This window comes from Mirounga leonina, unplaced genomic scaffold (assembly GCF_011800145.1).
Source record: "Mirounga leonina isolate KUSES-001 unplaced genomic scaffold, KU_Mleo_1.0 Mir_114, whole genome shotgun sequence".
In the NCBI taxonomy this organism is placed as follows: Eukaryota; Metazoa; Chordata; class Mammalia; order Carnivora; family Phocidae; genus Mirounga; species Mirounga leonina.
The window spans coordinates 7,207,063-7,224,618 of NW_023270265.1; the positions used below are offsets into that span (position 1 = coordinate 7,207,063).

The following is a 17,556-nucleotide window of genomic DNA, read 5'->3' on the forward strand; positions in this document are numbered from 1 at the left end:
TGCCCAGAATCCATTTTAGCTCAAGGTTCTGGGCATTCCCTACCAACGCATCGAGGATGGGGCGACAGAGGAAGGCTCCTTGCTCCTCCCAACCCCGCTCTGCGGCCTCCCTGCTTGCTTGCTATCCTTTACTGCTCACTTACTGGGGGCCAGGAGCTGCGCTGAGTCCTTTATAAACACCTTCCATTTAATCCACTTGACCACAAAATCTCAGTTTTACAAGTAAGCAAAACTGAGGCACAGAGGTGCTAAAAAGCTCTACACGGCAGAGCCCGTGTGTCTCCAAGCCCATGTGTCTCCAAAGCCCATGCTCTGAAATTGCTAGAGAGTTGTGTAAGCCAGTATGGGGGAAGGGCTGTGGTTTAGGCCCTTGATGGGAAGGTAGTAACAAGACTAACGGGGCTGTGGTAGACACTGAGTCCCAGAGAACGGAGGGCATCAAAGATGCTTTGTTTGCTCATGCATTCCTTTGCCATATATTTAATAAGCACCTACTATATGCCAGATGCCTTCTAGATGCTGGGAGTATAGCTGTTAACAAAAGAGACAAGACACCCCGCCCTCAATCGGGGGAGTCTAACAAATAAGTAGGTCAGCTGTACTATATGTCAGGTGCTATGGGGAAAAGGGTGGAGAGAGCCATAAGGAGCTATATGGGCTTTCAAGTCTGGGAGATAAGGGATGGCCTGGGCGCCTGAGTTTTTTGGAGTGACTGAGGCAAATGGAGATAAAGCCCTAATGAGGTGGACCCTGAGGCTCTCAAGGCAAATAATGGTGGTGAGGAGTACGTGTGGGGAGGAGAGAGGGGGGCCTGACAGCAATATGAGGAATTCCAGAGGCCTTCTTCACTCTGCCGAATGTGATGTGGCTGGGGGAAAGGCAGTCTTATCCAGAATATACAGGCTCCTGAGCCCCCTCTGACTCTGGTAGGTGTGGGATGGAGGCAGAGTTCCATATATGCATCATATAATATTTGAGCACTGGGGCGCCTGGGAGGCTCAGTCGTTAAGCGTCTGCCTTCGGCTCAGGTCATGATCCCAGGGTCCTGGGATCCAGCCCCGCATCAGGCTCCCTGCTCGGCGGGAAGCCTGCTTCTCCCTCTCCCACTCCCCCTGCTTGTGTTCCCTCTCTCACTGTCTCTCTCTGTCAAATAAATAAATAAATCTTAAAAACAAAAACAAAAACAACATTTGCACACCTAAGGGAATCGATTTCATTCTTCAGGGGTCTCTGACCACTACCAACATCCGGCCCTGTGGATGGGGTTGGAGCAGAATGGGAGGTGAATTTTCAGCTTCTGGGCCCTTACTCCCAGCAGGGCCATGAGTAGGCACTTACCATGCCAAAAACAGTAGAAAGTATCAAAACTGGTGTTTGTCACTATCGACAAGTAGCTTGGTGTTTAGTTGGTGGAGGAAAATGACTGTCCATGAGTCTGTTCAATAGGAACCCAGGAAGCCTGCTGTTCAGAGCACAGTGCCCTCTGTGTGCCCAAGCTGACAGACGGATTAGTTAGGCTTTGGGAGAAATAAATATGCAAAAAGAAAATGGGCTTGGGGCACCTGGGTGGCTCAGTTGGTTAAGCATCTTGTCCAAACTCTTGATTTCGGCTCAGGTCATGATCTCAGGGCCCTGGGATTGAGCCCTGTGTCAGTCTCTTGTGCTCAGTGTGGAGTCTGCTTGTCCCTCTCCCTCTGCCCCTCCCCTGGCTCGTGTTCTCTCTCTCTCTCTCAAATAAATAAATAAATTTAATTTAATTTAATTTAATTTAATTTAATTTAAAAAAGGGAAATGGGCTTGCCCTGCTAGGGTTCAGGTCTCCCTTGGGTGCCATGAGCAATGTGGAAGGGAGTGGAGAAAGAGGAAGAAATGTCACCCTCCATAACTAGGACAGGATTTTAGAAGTCTCATGGCCAGTTCTTTCATTCCATCTTGCCACAGAGTTCAGTGCCTTATGGAGGCTTTCTTGTGGCCGCCAGGGAACCACGAATCGTGTTCTTCACTTGGGGTCTGTGAACATTCTAGGAGTAGTATACCCCCTGAGCAGGGTGGATTAGTATACATATGTGCACATGCATGAATACATGGATCCATTCATGTGTGTATTCAGCTTTCTTCAAATGCCCCTAATGTGTCTATGCTAGTTATCAATTTATTACTTTTCAGCTCCAAATTCACCCACAAAGAGCTGCTGTGTGCTAATGGGCAGAATCCCCATAAGCATCTTGCCTTTACAGTGAGCATACTGGTAAGCCTTCTCAGCAGAGTGTGCTGGGAGAACTCCACAGGAGGAAGGGGCTTCTGCTGCTGGTTTTCGCAGGTGTCGGACATCCTGTGGTGCTCTGCCCCAGCTATGTGTCCAAGAGGTCCCCCAGATACCTTAGAGTCCTGTCCAGCCTGGTGATCACCTTCCGTCGACCCTCCCAACACAGACACTGTGTGATCCTTGCCGCCCACCTACACTGCTGTCTGACTCCCTCTACCTGCCCACAGATCCCACCACCAGGTTGTGACTCACCTGTGCTCAGGCAGATTGCTTCACACTTGTCTAGCAACTGAAGACCAGCTCAGGCCAAGGCACCTGCAAATGTCTCCACCATCCAAGGGGCTGCCATGATACCTTCTCCAACAAGGTCTGACCCACAGCCTTGAGAGGTGGCCGCCTTCTGAGGTTGTATTCCCTTCCTTGGGTTCCCTTTCTCAGCTGTAGGGAGAGTTGCCCTAGAGGGTTCTCTTTACATCCTATAATTATGCTTTTATTATAGCATAATATTATTTATAGCAAACTCCCATTGCTTAAACCCCAATGTGGTTTCTGTCTCCTGATTGGACCTATACTGAGAAAGTACCTGTGCCTCCCCAAAGATCCACCATACCTAATCTCGGGTCAAACAAAAATAGAAAACTCTCAGCTCATTGCTTAGCACACAGAAAACAATAAATCTAAGTGGCTATGTTACTACTCTATGTCAGAGGTGGAGATCAGTTCCCCTGCTACCAAAGGGTTGGCAGCTCTGGAGAATCTCTCTTAGGCACTTCCTCCTGCCTGTTTAGCTTGAGCTGTATTCTCCCCTGGGGTGGCAGTAAAATAACAGGAAAGTAGAGCTATCATTTATGGAACACGCTCTTCATAGGAAGTGGTGTGTCAAGAGTTTCATGTGTATTATTAGTCCCATTTGCAGATGAAAAAAACTAAGGACTAAAGAAGTTGGAAAGTTGCCCAACATTTCACAGCTGGCCCAGGAAGAGTTGGAATTTGAACACTCATACATCCTATCCCAAAGCCCAAACTCTTAACCACCATGATGAATTTCTGCATAGCAAACATCTATTGCTGCATCAAGCTCTGTGCTAGATGATTCACAGTAGTTATATAATGTGTTGTCATAACAACTGTGTTTGGCCAGCAGTGTTTTGGTTCCTGTCATACAGATCATGAGACTACATTTCTTACCCAAGGCCACTCAGCTAGTGAGCATGGGGGAAGGATTTGAAATTGGCCCTCTGACTCCAGAGCTACACTTTTAATATCTAGAGTATACTGTTTCCCTGGCTCCCATAACGGAAGTGAATGTTGGGGGCAGAAAGTACGTAGATCTGGAGACCGGGATGGGTGCAGCATTGGGAAACACATGGCGCTTGACTTCATATATGGTGCCCATTCATTTCCAACCATGCCATGTGTGATAAAAGACAGAAAGCTAGTGAGGGAGGACAGAAGACTCGATAGGCCTCTCTCCCGTGTCATCACCCTACTATACCTGTCCTAACCCCAACTCTGTGTGAGAGGGATAATCTGCAGGCACTTCTATAAGACTGGTTTGGAGAAACCTATGTTGGTCTCCAAACTTCCTCTAGGGAGGGGATTCCCTGACACTCAAGATGGTAGGCACAGCCTCTAGAGCTCCTTGCCAACACCCCATGCTCTGATTCCATTTCACCAACGGTGCCAACCTGAGTGATTAGTCCCCTTTGTACAGTCTCATGGTTCTTTATCAGCTTAGCTCTAAGACCCTAGCAGCAGATAGGGAGAGGGAAATAGGACCTATTATAAGATCCAGAGTATTTGCAGGTTGCTTTAAAAAAAAAAAAGGCAACTATTCCAGATAGTGAGACCAAATAATACATTCGTTTCTACAAGTTGTCCTCTTGGAGAGGTCGCTATGGACATAACAAGCATCACACTCAATGACATCCCTGCAACAGACAAGGGGTCAATGTTCAAAGCCATATTTTGCATCATGTCCCTCAGTATAGATTGAGGGCCACCAACCAAAACATAATCCACTAAAAGTACATCTTTAAGAAGCCATGGGAGGCACTCAAGCACACAACTGCGCTGCTCCAGCTGAATTGGTAACATATATACATTTAAGAATATGTGTCTAGAGATTGAATAAAACACATACTTCAGGGCGCCTGGGTGGCTCAGTTGGTTAAGCGACTGCCTTCGGCTCAGGTCATGATCCTGGAGTCCCGGGATCGAGTCCCGCATCAGGCTCCCTGCTCAGCAGGGAGTCTGCTTCTCCCTCTGACCCTCCTCCCTCTCATGTTCTCTGTCTCTCATTCTCTCTCTCACAAATAAATAAAATCTTAAAAAAAAAAAAAAAAAAAAAAAAAAAAAACACATACTTCATAGGTACTTGTCCAAAACAGCATTTCTTTTGGCCAAACTTTTAAAAAGTACACTGTGGCTCTAGGGCTGAAATTTGACTTGGAATGTTGGTACTTTCCATTGCCATTTAAGAAGTGAGCCACATGCCTTAATAATAAACTCAACCGGGACTTCAATTCAATCCTCTGAGGAAAACTCAGGGGCCAGCAAGCACATGTTCCTAAAGCAAAGGCCAACACACATCCCCTCCAAAGTGCGTCAAGGGAGTCCCTGCTGGTAGAGCCAAGAATTGCTTTAGGAGAAACCTGGAGAGTTCTCTAAGAATGCCACAGGCAGGTAACTGAAGCCCCACAGTTCCACCTCATACTGTGCAATGGCGATAAAAGTCAGCCTGGAGAAACAGGAAAGCAGGTGTGTAACCACAGGGCCTATTTGGCCACACAGGCAAATACCTGCAGCACATCTCATTTTGAACAGCAGGCCCTGCTAGTTAAACGTTGTGGAATGCACTCCCAAAGTAACCGAACAAGGTAGCTCTCTGTTCATAACTATTTTCTATAAATCCCCTGAGATTGGAGGATATCTCTTAAAATGATTGCTTCAGATCCAGAATTGGTAGTCCTTGTTTCTGGAGGTAATAAGATGGTAGTATCGATTGTCTATTAAGACCATTCTGAGGGGCGCCTGGGTGGTGCAGTCGGTTAAGCATCCGACTCTTGGTTTCTGCTCAGGTCCTGATCTCCGTGTCATGGGATTGAGCCCCATGTCAGGCTCCGCTGCACTAAACACGGAGTCTGCTTGAGATTCTCTCTCTGCCCCTCCCACTCGTGCTCTCTCTCTCTAAAATAAATAAATAAATCTTAAAAAAAAAAAAAAAAAAGACTATTCTGAGTCCATGATATCAAAATCAGGTAATTTGCATCCTGGAGAATGCTTAGCTTTCTGTTCTCTGGTAAAGGGCAAGGATGGCATGGTGATACCACATTTCATGACTTGCCTGGCACAGACACTGACCCTCCAGAACGAGCATTAGCTGGGGAGCTGCACTGAGTTCAGCAGGAAAACATATATATAGCCCATCCAAATGTGGTCTCAAGTGATTAAAGATAAAACTAAAAATTAGAGGAGCTATCTTTGACACCTAGCGTAGTCCATATCCTTCCCTACGTATCATGTCAAAGGCTGGAAAAGGATCTGCAAAAGTCACAAACCATTTAATACAATTTTTGGCAGATTTTACCACAAGACCCTATAAATTATAGCAGATGACTATGCTCACAGCTTGTGAGCTGGGCAAGTAGGTCAGGTTTGCAAACTATTAAGCAAAAGCCAAGCTATGGATCTTGCTTACACATGCTGGAGTAGGGTGACCAATTCATCCTGGTTGGCCAGAGACTCTCCAGTTTCAGTAATGAATGTCCTGTGTTCTGAAAAACGCCCTTGCCCCTGGCAAACCAGGCTGGTTGGTCACTCTCTCTGGAGGTCTTCCTTTCAGGCTGGTGATCCTAAGTTGGATATTCACAGTTAGGGATGAGGCACAAAACAATGACTGGAATCTCTGCGTGGCAGTGGGGCTTGTTGACTGATGGTGTTCACTGCAGGGTGTTCAAGCCATCAGTCAGCTTTGCATTGAGAGAACCAGTAACTATCAGTCATTGGAGGACATTTGTCTGGGCTGCTCATTTTCTATAAATCCCCTAAGGTTGGAGGATATCTCTTAAAAGGATTGTTTTATCACTGGAGGTCAAACCTCCAGTTCCCTGCTTATGAATTTGAATCAGGTTTATCACCTCCTGGGGACTAGGGTCCCATCATTCAATATGCAGATTTTTGCTTAATCTTTGTGTAGACCCATACCCTACCTCCTCCTCCCAAATTCATTGTGCTTCACATATCCTATTCTGCAGTCTCCATAGTTCAACTTATATGACAAGTGTTCTTTCTCCACAGGTAGAGGGAACTTCTGCTGAAGGGGCTAGGGAAAGTGACTAGGGTTTCTACCCACATCCCTGTTCCCATTTGCATCCTCATACTCTACCTTCCATCTGTAAGGCTAAGCCTTGCTGACTCTGGGGGTGGGTGGGGAGAATCAGCTGCTTCTCCTTGATTTCTCCCTCTGGGGCACCCAAGGTAAAGCGTCCGCTTTTCTACCAAGTCAATTACCACTCCACCATATGTTTTCGGTCTTCAAAACATTGTTGGGGGTGCCTGGTGCCTGGGTGGCTCAGTTGGTTGGGCGTCTGACTCTTGATACCCAGCTCAGGTTTTGATCTCAGGGTCGTGTGTTTGGGATCCGCATTGGGCTCCATGCTGGTTGTGGAACCTACTTAAATAATTAAAAAAAAAAAAGTGTTGAAATTTTGCACACCATTTTCTTCTCTCATTCCTTTTGCCTTTGCAGGTTTTCACCTATGCTATTCCTTTATTGCCATGGTATTAGGATTTGGGGAGGGTGAGAAAAGAGATTGTTGACAATCAACCACGTTTCACTGGACACATCCATTGTTCTAGTCTCTTTCTGTAACACCTGATGGATGGATGGTGGCTCTTCTGGAACTCTCTTCCATGTCTATTATCTTTTCTTTTCTGGTTTATATTTATTTATCCCTTTCTGTTTTCAGGGAAAATTGCTTGGTCCAATCTGTTAGGTCACTAGCTCTTCAGCTACATACATTCTACCCCTTAGCTCATATACTTGGGGTGGTTTTCTTTCTTTAATTATAATTATATTTTTTCATTTCTAACATCTCTAATTGGTTCTTTTTCATTTCCTCTTGTTTGAGAATATTAATTATACTTACTTCAAAGCTCAGTACTGTTGCCTTATTTGCTTTGTTGAATCTTGGAATCTGGAGGCAGACAGCTTGGGTTGGCAGAATTGTGGCTCTGTGCACTAAGCTGTATAGCTTTGCAGCAAGTTACTTAATCACTTACACCTTAGCTTCCTCCTTTGTAAAAGGGGATAAACATAGTCCTACCCGAAAAGATTTCTGGTCAGGTTCAAGTTTCTTAACATATGCAATGTGTTTAGAATAGTGCCTGGCACATAAATGCTCAGTAAATATTAGCAATGATTATTATGTTTCTTTAGTTATAAATCTTTCTTTCGTGGATTGGTGCTTCTCAAATGGTATTTAATTTTTTGGCAGTGAACTCATGTCTGCCCATGCAATTTCCTGCAGAACATCTGTTTGCATAACTCCCTCTGATGGAGGGATGAAAACCACTTTGCATATGTGTGTTCCACACACTCAGAATGGGCAGGATGGGCAAGATGGGCAGGGTGGACCCTTGGGTGGATGCTCTTGTATTTGGTCTTTGGGGCTTAGCGGCTACCCTTTTCTCCTTGGCTTTGCCATCCCTCTGGGCCTTGCCCTGTCTTTCACTCCCTCATATGTGGAGACAAACACTCCCGCCTTGGCCATCTTGTCTTCAAGGGTGGGGTTTAAGGAAATGTTCAGGAGTCTACTCATCTAGCTGCTCCTACAGTGAGTGTGGCTCACCTTCCCATCAGTAACCTGTTAGCTGCCTTTTGTCCCAGGCCTCCTCTACCTCAGGCATGGAGTGTCCTTGTTGCTGGTCCTGCTTTTGTAGTAGGTAGTATAGTACACACATTCAAGGATATATGTACTAGGTGCTCATGTGCTAGGCTGAAGTGTTATATCTCACTCTGTCTGCTTTCAAGTTCTCAGAAATTCTTCAGTGCTTCTAATTCTCCAAGACTTATTTGTCATCTTCTTTAAAAATACCAGTTCTTTCTTTCCTGAAATTTCTGGAGCTTGGGGCTGAGGAGATAGACTACAGCACGTGCTCAGTCCCCTATCTTGAAGGAGGAAGTCCGAGAGCTTCCGGAAAAGATGAAAATTAAGCAGAGTCTTGGAGGATGAGTAGGAGCAACCAAGGTGAAAAGTGAAGAGAAGGATATTGCAGGCTGAGGGGACTAGATGAACAAAGGTATGGGGACATGACATGGTATGGAGGGGAGGATGGATTACAAGCAAGCTGGCATTTTGAGAGAGGCAAGAGTTGCATGTACTGCAAAAGGAGAGGCAGGGTATGGTCTTATGTGTCAGCCTAAGAGCTTAACCTTATCCTGGGGAGCATGATGGTCCTAAAGGAGTGACACAGTCGGATGTGAGGGGCAGATCTGAGGGGCATGAGACTGGGGGCCAGTAAGACCAGTTAGAAAGCTCTTGCAGGGGCGCCTGGGTGGCTCAGTGGTTAGATGTCTGCCTTCGGCTCAGGTCATGATCCCAGAGTCCTGGGATCGAGCCCCGCATCGGGGTCCCTGCTCGGCGGGAAGCCTGCTTCTCCCTCTCTCACTACCCCTACTTGTGTTCCCTCTCTCACTATGTCTCTCTCTGTCAAATAAATAAATAAAATCTTAAAAAAAAAAAAAATAGAAAGCTCCTGTGGAGTCCAGGCTAGAAATCATAAGGGCCTGAAAACTAGAACAGTGGTACTTAACCAATGGAAAGTAGGGGTCAGATGCAAGAAATATTTAGGAAGAAAAATCTATAGATAGGGAGGATTTTCTAATAGTATTGGTTTTCTTTTTTTTTTTTTAATTTTTATTTATTCATTTGAGAGAGAATGAGATAGAGAGAGCATGAGAGGGGGGAGGGTCAGAGGGAGAAGCAGACTCCCTGCCAAGCAGGGAGTCCGATGCGGGACTCGATCCCGGGACTCCAGGATCATGACCTGAGCCAAAGGCAGTCACCCAGCCAACTGAGCCACCCAGGCGCCCAGTATTGGTTTTCTTTAGTAGAATAGAAAGAGACCTCAGTCTTCTTCCAGTATGGTCAGATGGTTTTGTAAAATTTGCAGAAGTAAGCTATTTGAGCTGCGAACAATTAATACTGCTGGTAGTATCATGTCGTAAGGGCCAGGGGCAGGCTGCCCGAAATATACCCAAATGGTGTATTGATTATTTTGAATTGAGGCTATTTGGGAAAAAGCAGGTGCAAGACACTCAGCCCCTCCCAAAAGCAGGAAACAAATCTCCCATACAAAAGGTACCCTCCCTACACTAAGAAGTAAAAAGACATCCTTATCACCAGATAGGAATTTTAAAGCCAAGAAAGCTGTAGAAACAAACAGTATTATTTTTTTACTAATTTACTATCTCGGCCCAAAATCTGCTTAGAACTTCTTCCTAATCGAAGCTCTCCACTATTTTCTTTATCCTGTCAATTCCTCAGAAATGTATCATCTCTTTGTCTAAAAAGTATAAAAACTGCCTGCCTTGGTCATTTCTTCAGGGCTCAATTTCAATATTGGGCCTCTGTGTGCAAATAATAAAACTGTCTTTTTTTTTCTCCTATTAACCTGTCTCATGTAAATTTAATTCTTAATCCCAGAGGCACCTGGGTGGCTCAGTCAGTTAAGTGTCTGCCTTTGGCTCAGATCATAATCTCAGGGTCCTGGGATCAAGCCCCGGGTCAGGTTCCCTGCTCAGTGGAGGGCCTGCTTCTTCTTCTCCCTCTGCCTCTCCCCCCACTCGTGCTCTCTTGCTCACTCGCTCTATCGCAAATAAATAAAATCTTAAAAAAAAGAATACATATTAAAAAAATTCTTAGTCCAACTGGAAGAACTTGAAAGGTAGAAGAGGAATTTTTCCTTCCCTACACTGTATATTTGTATCACTATTGTCAAAGTTGGAAATAATTCTAGCAAGTTTCGTGTGTGGGTAATGAGATTTCTGGGCATTTAAGTTTTCTTGTCTAAACTTAAACATTTCTTTAATTGGTATGGGTATTTGCCAGCTTGTCATGGATATTCTTATTGTAGTGGTAAGTTGAGTTTTGTGTTATTCTTGCTGATGTAGTTCATAAAAAGTCATAATAAAATTTCATCTTTCTTGGCCTGTGCATCTAGAATTTATAGACTCTATCAGTATAAACCACATGATATAAGTTAAGATGTGATACAGTCAGATACAGAAAGCATTTAATTTCACACACAGGCAGCACTCCTACAGTTGGTGCCATATTACACAGAGTGCTAGTAAAATATATTTCCTGAAATTGTTTTTAAAAAGATCTATTTCTATATGTTTGTATGTAATCATTGCATTTGTTGCCTTATCAAGTATATTCCCTATGGGAGGGCTTCCATTTTAAATGGGTGTGGATGAGGGGTGCCTGGGTGGCTCAGTCAGTTAAGCTACGGACTCCTGATTTTGGCTCACATCACGATCTCAGGGTCATGAGATAGAGCCTCACGTTGGGCTCCATGCTCAGCGCAGAATCTGCTTGTCCCTCTGCCTCTGCTCCTCCTCCAGCTCACATGCTCTCTCTCTCTCTCTCTCTCAAATAAATAAATAAAATCTTTAAAAAACAAAACAAGGGGTGCCTGGGTGGCTCAGTCGTTAAGCGTCTGCCTTCAGCTCAGGTCATGATCCCAGGGTCCTGGGATCGAGTCCCACATCGGGCTCCCTGCTCAGCGGGAAGCCTGCTTCTCCCTCTCCCACTCCCCCTGCTTGTGTTCCCTCTCTCACTGTCTCTCTCTCTCTGTTGAAAAATAAATAAAATCTTAAAAAAAAAATAAAATAGAAAATAAAAAATAAAAAACAAAACAAAAAATAAATGGGCCTGGATGAGAATAGACTTACATGCTTAAAACTTCATACATACAATCGTTGGAAGAATTTTCCATAGACTGGTTTCTGGTTCCAAACATATCAAATCTTGTTTCTCCTTCATTGCCTACATATTTCTGAAAACAGGTGCTATAGGACATGTTTATTATTGAACATCTCTGGCTCTTCTGGCTGAATCAGAGCCATATTCCTAGAAACCGTTCCTACATTGAAAGATGAGCAGTAATGTAACCACACACAGAAGTGACTGCAAATGGTATGAACATATCTTACTAAACCCTAACTAAGCGAAACCCCAGCTCCCCTTTTTTTAGCTAAATCCCAAAAATACCTACAGCCCCTCTGCTGTGAGGGGTTTTTAGGGAACTCAGGATAAAAAGAGCCAGATGTCTTAATTGTTTGTATTCAAAATAGCTTACTTTTGCAAACTCTACAAAAACATTGGACCACAGAAAAGTGTGCTAAGCCTCTGCCATGAAGAACCCGTAGAAGTGAGGGGCCCTGCAGTGGTATCTCAGCTGAGATACAGAATCCAAGAGAAAAAGCAGGTTGAGCGGGAAAGATGGTTAGTTCACTTTTTGACATTATAAATTTGGGTTTTATGAGGGATATTCTGGTAAAGGTGTCTAATAAACAGCTATTTATTCATATCTTTTTAATTCTAGTATTACCTCTCTATTAAACAAAGAAAATTCAAACATTCCAAATGGAAGTAGGAAAAGAGAAAAAAGAAACAAAGAGAAAGCGTATTTCACATGATAGTCAAAATATTAATCCACCTGCCTGGCCCCTTTACTAACTAATAAGAGACTTGAAAAAGGTGCTGGAGGGCCCCCTGTGATAAGTATTGCCCCTTTTGTTCCTAGATCAGGGGAAGATCATGGGTGGGGGTACTATGAGGTCTCAAGGCAACCACTATTTACCAAACAGAATGAAAGAATTTTGATTTTTTACAATTTACAGCATTTTAGCATGTGTTTTAGGTGAATATCAGCCTTGAGTGTATGTGTGTGCGTGCATGCCCCCATGTGTGTATATGTGTGTATCTCCTAAAAAGGGGCAGAGATAAGTCCAAAAATTTCTGTAATCATTATTAAAATAAACTAAACGCACCAATTAAAAGCAGATACTCAGATGAACTTTTTAAAAATTGTTAAAAAATTGTGTCATTTCCAAGAGATGAACCTAAAGAACAGTAAAGCTTGAAAACAAGAGAGGAAAAACATATACCAGACAAATACTATCTTAGATAGCAATATTAAAGAGCAGGCAATTTTTTAAGGAGAAAAGTGATAAAAGAAGATAAGTCATCAAAAGATAAACCAATTATGAACTTGTGTGAACCTAATAATTTGTCCTCAAAATTATAAGGCAAAATGAGATCAAATTATAGGGGGAAATTGGCAAAGCACAATAAAGGTAGAAAACGTTAAATCAACCCTCTCGGAAATCAACGGCTTGAACAGAAAAAAACCTGGGGTATAAACAAGCTAAATAACTAGGTTAGCAAACTGGATGGAGAAACATATAGAAAGAAGCTTGTGCATTCACAAAAACTGGGACATTAAAAAAAAAAAAAAGTCTATCAGGCCACAAAGAGGTCTCACCAAATTCCAAAAATCTCTAAGCATTAAAATTAGAAATCTATGACAAAATGTTTTTTAAAAAACCATGGAAACATGCTTCTAAATAATCCATGAATTAAGGATAAAATCCTAATGGAAAAAAAAAAACCAAAATATTTATAACTGAGAGATAACAAAAGCATGACATGTTAAAACTTGTGATTTGTAGTTAAAGCAGGATGTAGAGGGAGATTTCTAGTCTTAGATACATTTATCAGAGAACAACAACAGAAAGATCTGGAAAATAAGTGACCCAAATGTTCAACTCTAGAAACCAGAAAAAGAACACCAGAGCAGATCCAAAGAAAGAAGGAACAGAACTACAAAGATAAAAGCAGAAATGAAAGCAGTAGATAATTTTTTTAAAAAGAATGAACATGATTTAAAAAAAAAATAGGGGGGGCGCCTGGGTGGCTCAGTTGTTAAGCATCTGCCTTCGGCTCAGGTCATGCTCCCAGGGTCCTGGAATCGAGTCCCACATCGGGCTCCCTGCTCTGCGGGGAAGCCTGCTTCTCCCTCTCCCACTCCCCCTGCTTGCATTCCCTCTCTCGCTGTGTCTCTCTCTGTCAAATAAATAAATAAAATCTTAAAAAAAAAAAAAAAAATAGGGATGCCTGAGTGGCTTAGTTGGTTAAGCGTCTGCCTTTGGCTCAGGTCATGATCCCAGGGTCCTGGGATGGAGCCGGCTTTGGGCTCTTTACTCAGCGGGGAACCTGATTCTCCCTCTGCCTGCCACTCCCCCTACTTGTGCTCTCTGACAAATAAATACATTTTTTTAAAAAATAAAAATAATTAAAAGTCAATTGTAAAGTCTGGCCAAACTGATCAGAAGCAGCCTTTCTGGATCCTGTCCTCTACACTTCCCTCTCATCATTGACCCCAAGGATCCTTTTTTTTTTTTTTTTTAGATTTTATTTATTTATTTGACAGCGAGAGAGACAGCGAGAGCAGGAGCACAAGCAGGGGGAGTGGGAGAGGGAGAAGCAGGCTTCCTGCCGAGCAGGGAGCCCGATGTGGGACTCGACCCCAGGACCCTGGTATCATGACCTGAGACCCCAGGACCCTGGGATCATGACCTGAGACCCCAGGACCCTGGGATCATGACCTGAGCTGAAGGCAGACGCTTAACGACTGAGCCACCCAGGCGCCCCCCCAAGGATCCTTTTTACAAGCCTGTATTTTGTGAGGTATTTGCGATTTATTTGTTTTTCCACTAGAGAAGAACTGTGTTTAGAGCAAAGGAGTTTTCTTTTGTCCCTGTCTCTGGGGCACCCAGCACAGGGCCGGTCACATTGCCTGTACTCAAATACTGTCTGTACAATGACTCAACATAAGAAAGATTATGAAGCACCTGACCGGTTTACAAGGCACTCGCTTCCCCTTACCTCATCTGATGTTTGCATCAGCCCCTAGCAACGATGAAGCAGTGGTCACTTTACAGATTTTCATAGATCATTTGGAAGATTTTCTAAGCGAGAACACCGAGGCTCAAAGAACTTCCAAGTGACAGGACCCAGGTGCTTGCGGACCAAACTTTTCCCCGACACAAGTGTCCCAACCGAGTCGGAGCTCAACATGACGTTTGTTAAAAATAAATGGTTGAAAGTCACAGAAAGGTGAGCACAGTGGTAACTATCCCCCATCCTGGGCCTTGAAGAGCTCAGTCCTGACGTAGGAAAGTGTGTGCTACACGCAGAAGGAATTCCGCCCCTACTGATTTATTTTTTTTAAGGTGGTATTTAAGGAAGCAATAGCTCATCTACGGAAAAAGTGAACCATTCAAAGAAGCTTGCCTTTGAGGCCGCCGGGAGCCGCGGCACGGGCGGCGCCGGCGCAGGGTGTCCAAGCAGAGGCTTGGGTGGGCACCAGGTGTGACCTTCCCCTACGAAGCCCCCAGCCCAGGGCGCACCAGGCGACAGACGCTCTCTCGGAGGAGCGCCGCGGGCTCGGCGGGGGCTTCGCTCCGACGCCCGCTCCTGATGCGCCGCGGGCACCCCCACCGCGGTAATACCCAAGCCTGGCCGAGTCTCCTGGTGCCACTGACCCTTGGCTCGTCTTCTGCTGGGGGTGGGGGCGGGGCATTTCCTCCGAGTCGCACTGGAGCCTTTGGCTTGAGTTTCACTCTCATCCGCCCACTCATCGCTGAAAAATGCAGTTCAGCCCCGAAAAAGGGCCGCGCCTTTGCGGGAACAGCGGTGTTGCACAGGCCGCGGAAAATGACTGGGTCCCCGAGGTTCGTAGTCGGGCGGCGACTGGCTGGCGGAGGGCGCGGCTTCCGCCCGGCACCACCAACCCTACCCAGAATCTCCCCTTGGACCTACAGCACCCCAGTCCCTCCCTCTCTGTGCGCTCTGAAAATGGAAATAGGACCAGCAGTGCTGTTCGCAATAGCCCCAAACCGACAGCAACCGAAATGTCCTTCCCTAAGGACCTAGGTGACACGCACGTTTGCGCACCCCTTGGGTCCTTGGGAAGAACCAAGTAGAACAAGGTGCGCTTGCAAGGAAAGACCCTCCAAGATGTAGTGAGTAAAAAAGCATGTCGCAGAAAAATACTGCAACACCGTTTTAAACAGTACATCTAGGTGAGTATATACACACATAGAGTGCTGCAGAGATAAAGATCTGGAAGGGCACACCTAAAAGTGAGCTGGAAGAGTAAAGTGTGAATCTCAGTTTCTAAAAACTGCTTTTAAACTACCATATATTCATTTATTACCCGTGCGAGCTTTTTTTTTTTTTTCCAAAAATAAACTCTTTTAGAATAGTTTTATATTTACAGAAAAAATGAGAAGTTAACACTTGGTTTCTTCTATTATTAGCATTTCCTATTAGCATGGTGCTTTTGCTACTGTGAAGGAGCCAATAGTGATGCTTTATTATTAACTGACGTCCATAGTTTATTTAGGTTTCCTTAGTTTTTCTCTAATGTCCTTTTACCAGGATCCCCTCCAGGATGCCACACTACATTATTTTCCTATCTCCTTAGGCTTTTCTTGGCTATATTCTTGGGAGGAAGACCACATGGGCACATCGTATCACTAATGATTTATCTCTCTTGACGTTGACCTTGATCACTTAGCTAAGGTAGTTTGTCGGGTCTCTCCACTATAAAGCTACTCTCCCCACCCCCACCTCCATACTGTTGCATGACCTTCCTATTGTGGAAAGCCCTCTTTACCTGAAGGAGAGTCGCTAACAATGGTACACAGGGCTGGAGGGGGCTTGGGGAATACCCACCCGGAGAACGCGGCTCAGGGCGCGACTGACGGAGGAGGCGGGCGTAGCGGGGGGCTCCTCGCCGACCTCCCGGCACCGGCGGAATCCCCTCCCGGTCCAACAGCGCCAGAAGGCCTGCGATTAGTCCCGCGCCCCAGGAAGCGTCTCTCTGCGGGTTAGCCCTCCAGGCAATCACCTGGGGGCGGGACCGCGCTCCGGCCCCACCCCTCGCCCCGCCCTGCCCCCAGCGCGAGAGGCTCCGCCCCGGGGCGCGCTGGGCCACCGCCGAGTTTTCCGCCCGGCGGGCTCCTCCTCCGGCCCGGCCCTGACGGTTGCGACGCTCGAGGAGTACGCCGAGTGCCCCGAGAGCCGGAGTGGGACAGAGCTCCAGGCCGACCGAGGCGCCGGGGCCGGGACGCCCGCGGAGATAGATAGCCGCCGTTGCCCGCGGCCCCGTTCGCCCCTCGCGGCCCCCACCCCTGTGGTCAGTGGCCAGTGGCCCGGTAAGTGAGGGCTCCCCGGCCCGCCGGAGGCACGGGGCGGGGCGGCGGCAAGGGACCGGGTGGCGGCAGAGCGCCGCGGCCCGGCCGGTGAGCCCCGGACCGCCCGGCGCCGGCTCCCGCCGCGGCCCTGCGGCTTCCAGGTTGCACGGCGGCACGGCGGTTGGGGGTGGGGGTGGGGATGGTGGTGTCGGGCTGTCGGGCTGGGTCCCGACGGGCTGCGTCGGCCCGGCTGCCCTGGCTCGATCGGCCGCGGGGGGCTGCCCTCCCTGTGGGGTGGGCGGTGCACAGGCCGGCCCCCTGTGGCCAGGGCCTCGTGACTGTGCTGCGCGGCTGGGGTCGGGGGTTCAGCCCCTCCTGGGTGGGCGTGGGACGACTGGGTGAACTTGCGACCAGGTGAACCTGCGACCAGAAGGCGACTGGCTGCTAATGGGGATGGCCGGTGGCCCGGGCCCCTCTGACCCAGCCGAGTTCTCGAGAGTGTAGGTGCCCTTCCGGCCTGTGCTAAGGAGAGCTCGCAGAGGAGGCTGGCTTCATGAACTTTCCTCCTGAACCGGGAGGACGCAAATCCTGGGAGCTGCTGCTGTTGGAGATTATTTGTAAGGCCCTTTGAGAGAATGCGGAACCATCCCGGGCTCTGTGTTCACCTGTGTGTTTACCCTCTCTGACTTTCCCCTTGAGCTACAGTTTCAGGGAGGGATTCTTGAACTCTTCTCTCTCCCTGGGCTCCACCTAGCCTGATGAAGGCTTAAAAGGGCAGAAACCCAGTTTATTGGTTTAAAGGACAGTTGCAAAGTTCCCCTTCCGAGGAGAGAAGTTAAGCTAGCCTGTTCTAGCCCAAGCAAGTTACAGTTGGTCCCCAGGGACATTTCTCTCCGCTCCCCCCCATCAGTGACCTTGCTTTGCTTTGGGTATCCAAGGTATCCAGCCACTCTGCTCTCTCTCCCGATCCCCTCTCCCCCACGCTTTACTTCTGGCTGCCCTGACCAGGGATAAG

General features: G+C 46.6%; 1 protein-coding gene across 1 annotated transcript in view; it reads left to right on the forward strand.

Annotated features, from left to right (window-relative positions):
- The first annotated feature begins 16,366 nt into the window (after positions 1-16,366).
- ANXA11 (annexin A11) overlaps positions 16,367-17,556 on the forward strand; it is a 41,532-nt gene continuing 40,342 nt past the window's right edge. Inside the window, exon 1 of the mRNA XM_035022851.1 lies at positions 16,367-16,562. The gene's annotated coding sequence lies outside the window, so the exon portion shown is untranslated. The remainder of the gene's footprint in view (positions 16,563-17,556) is intronic.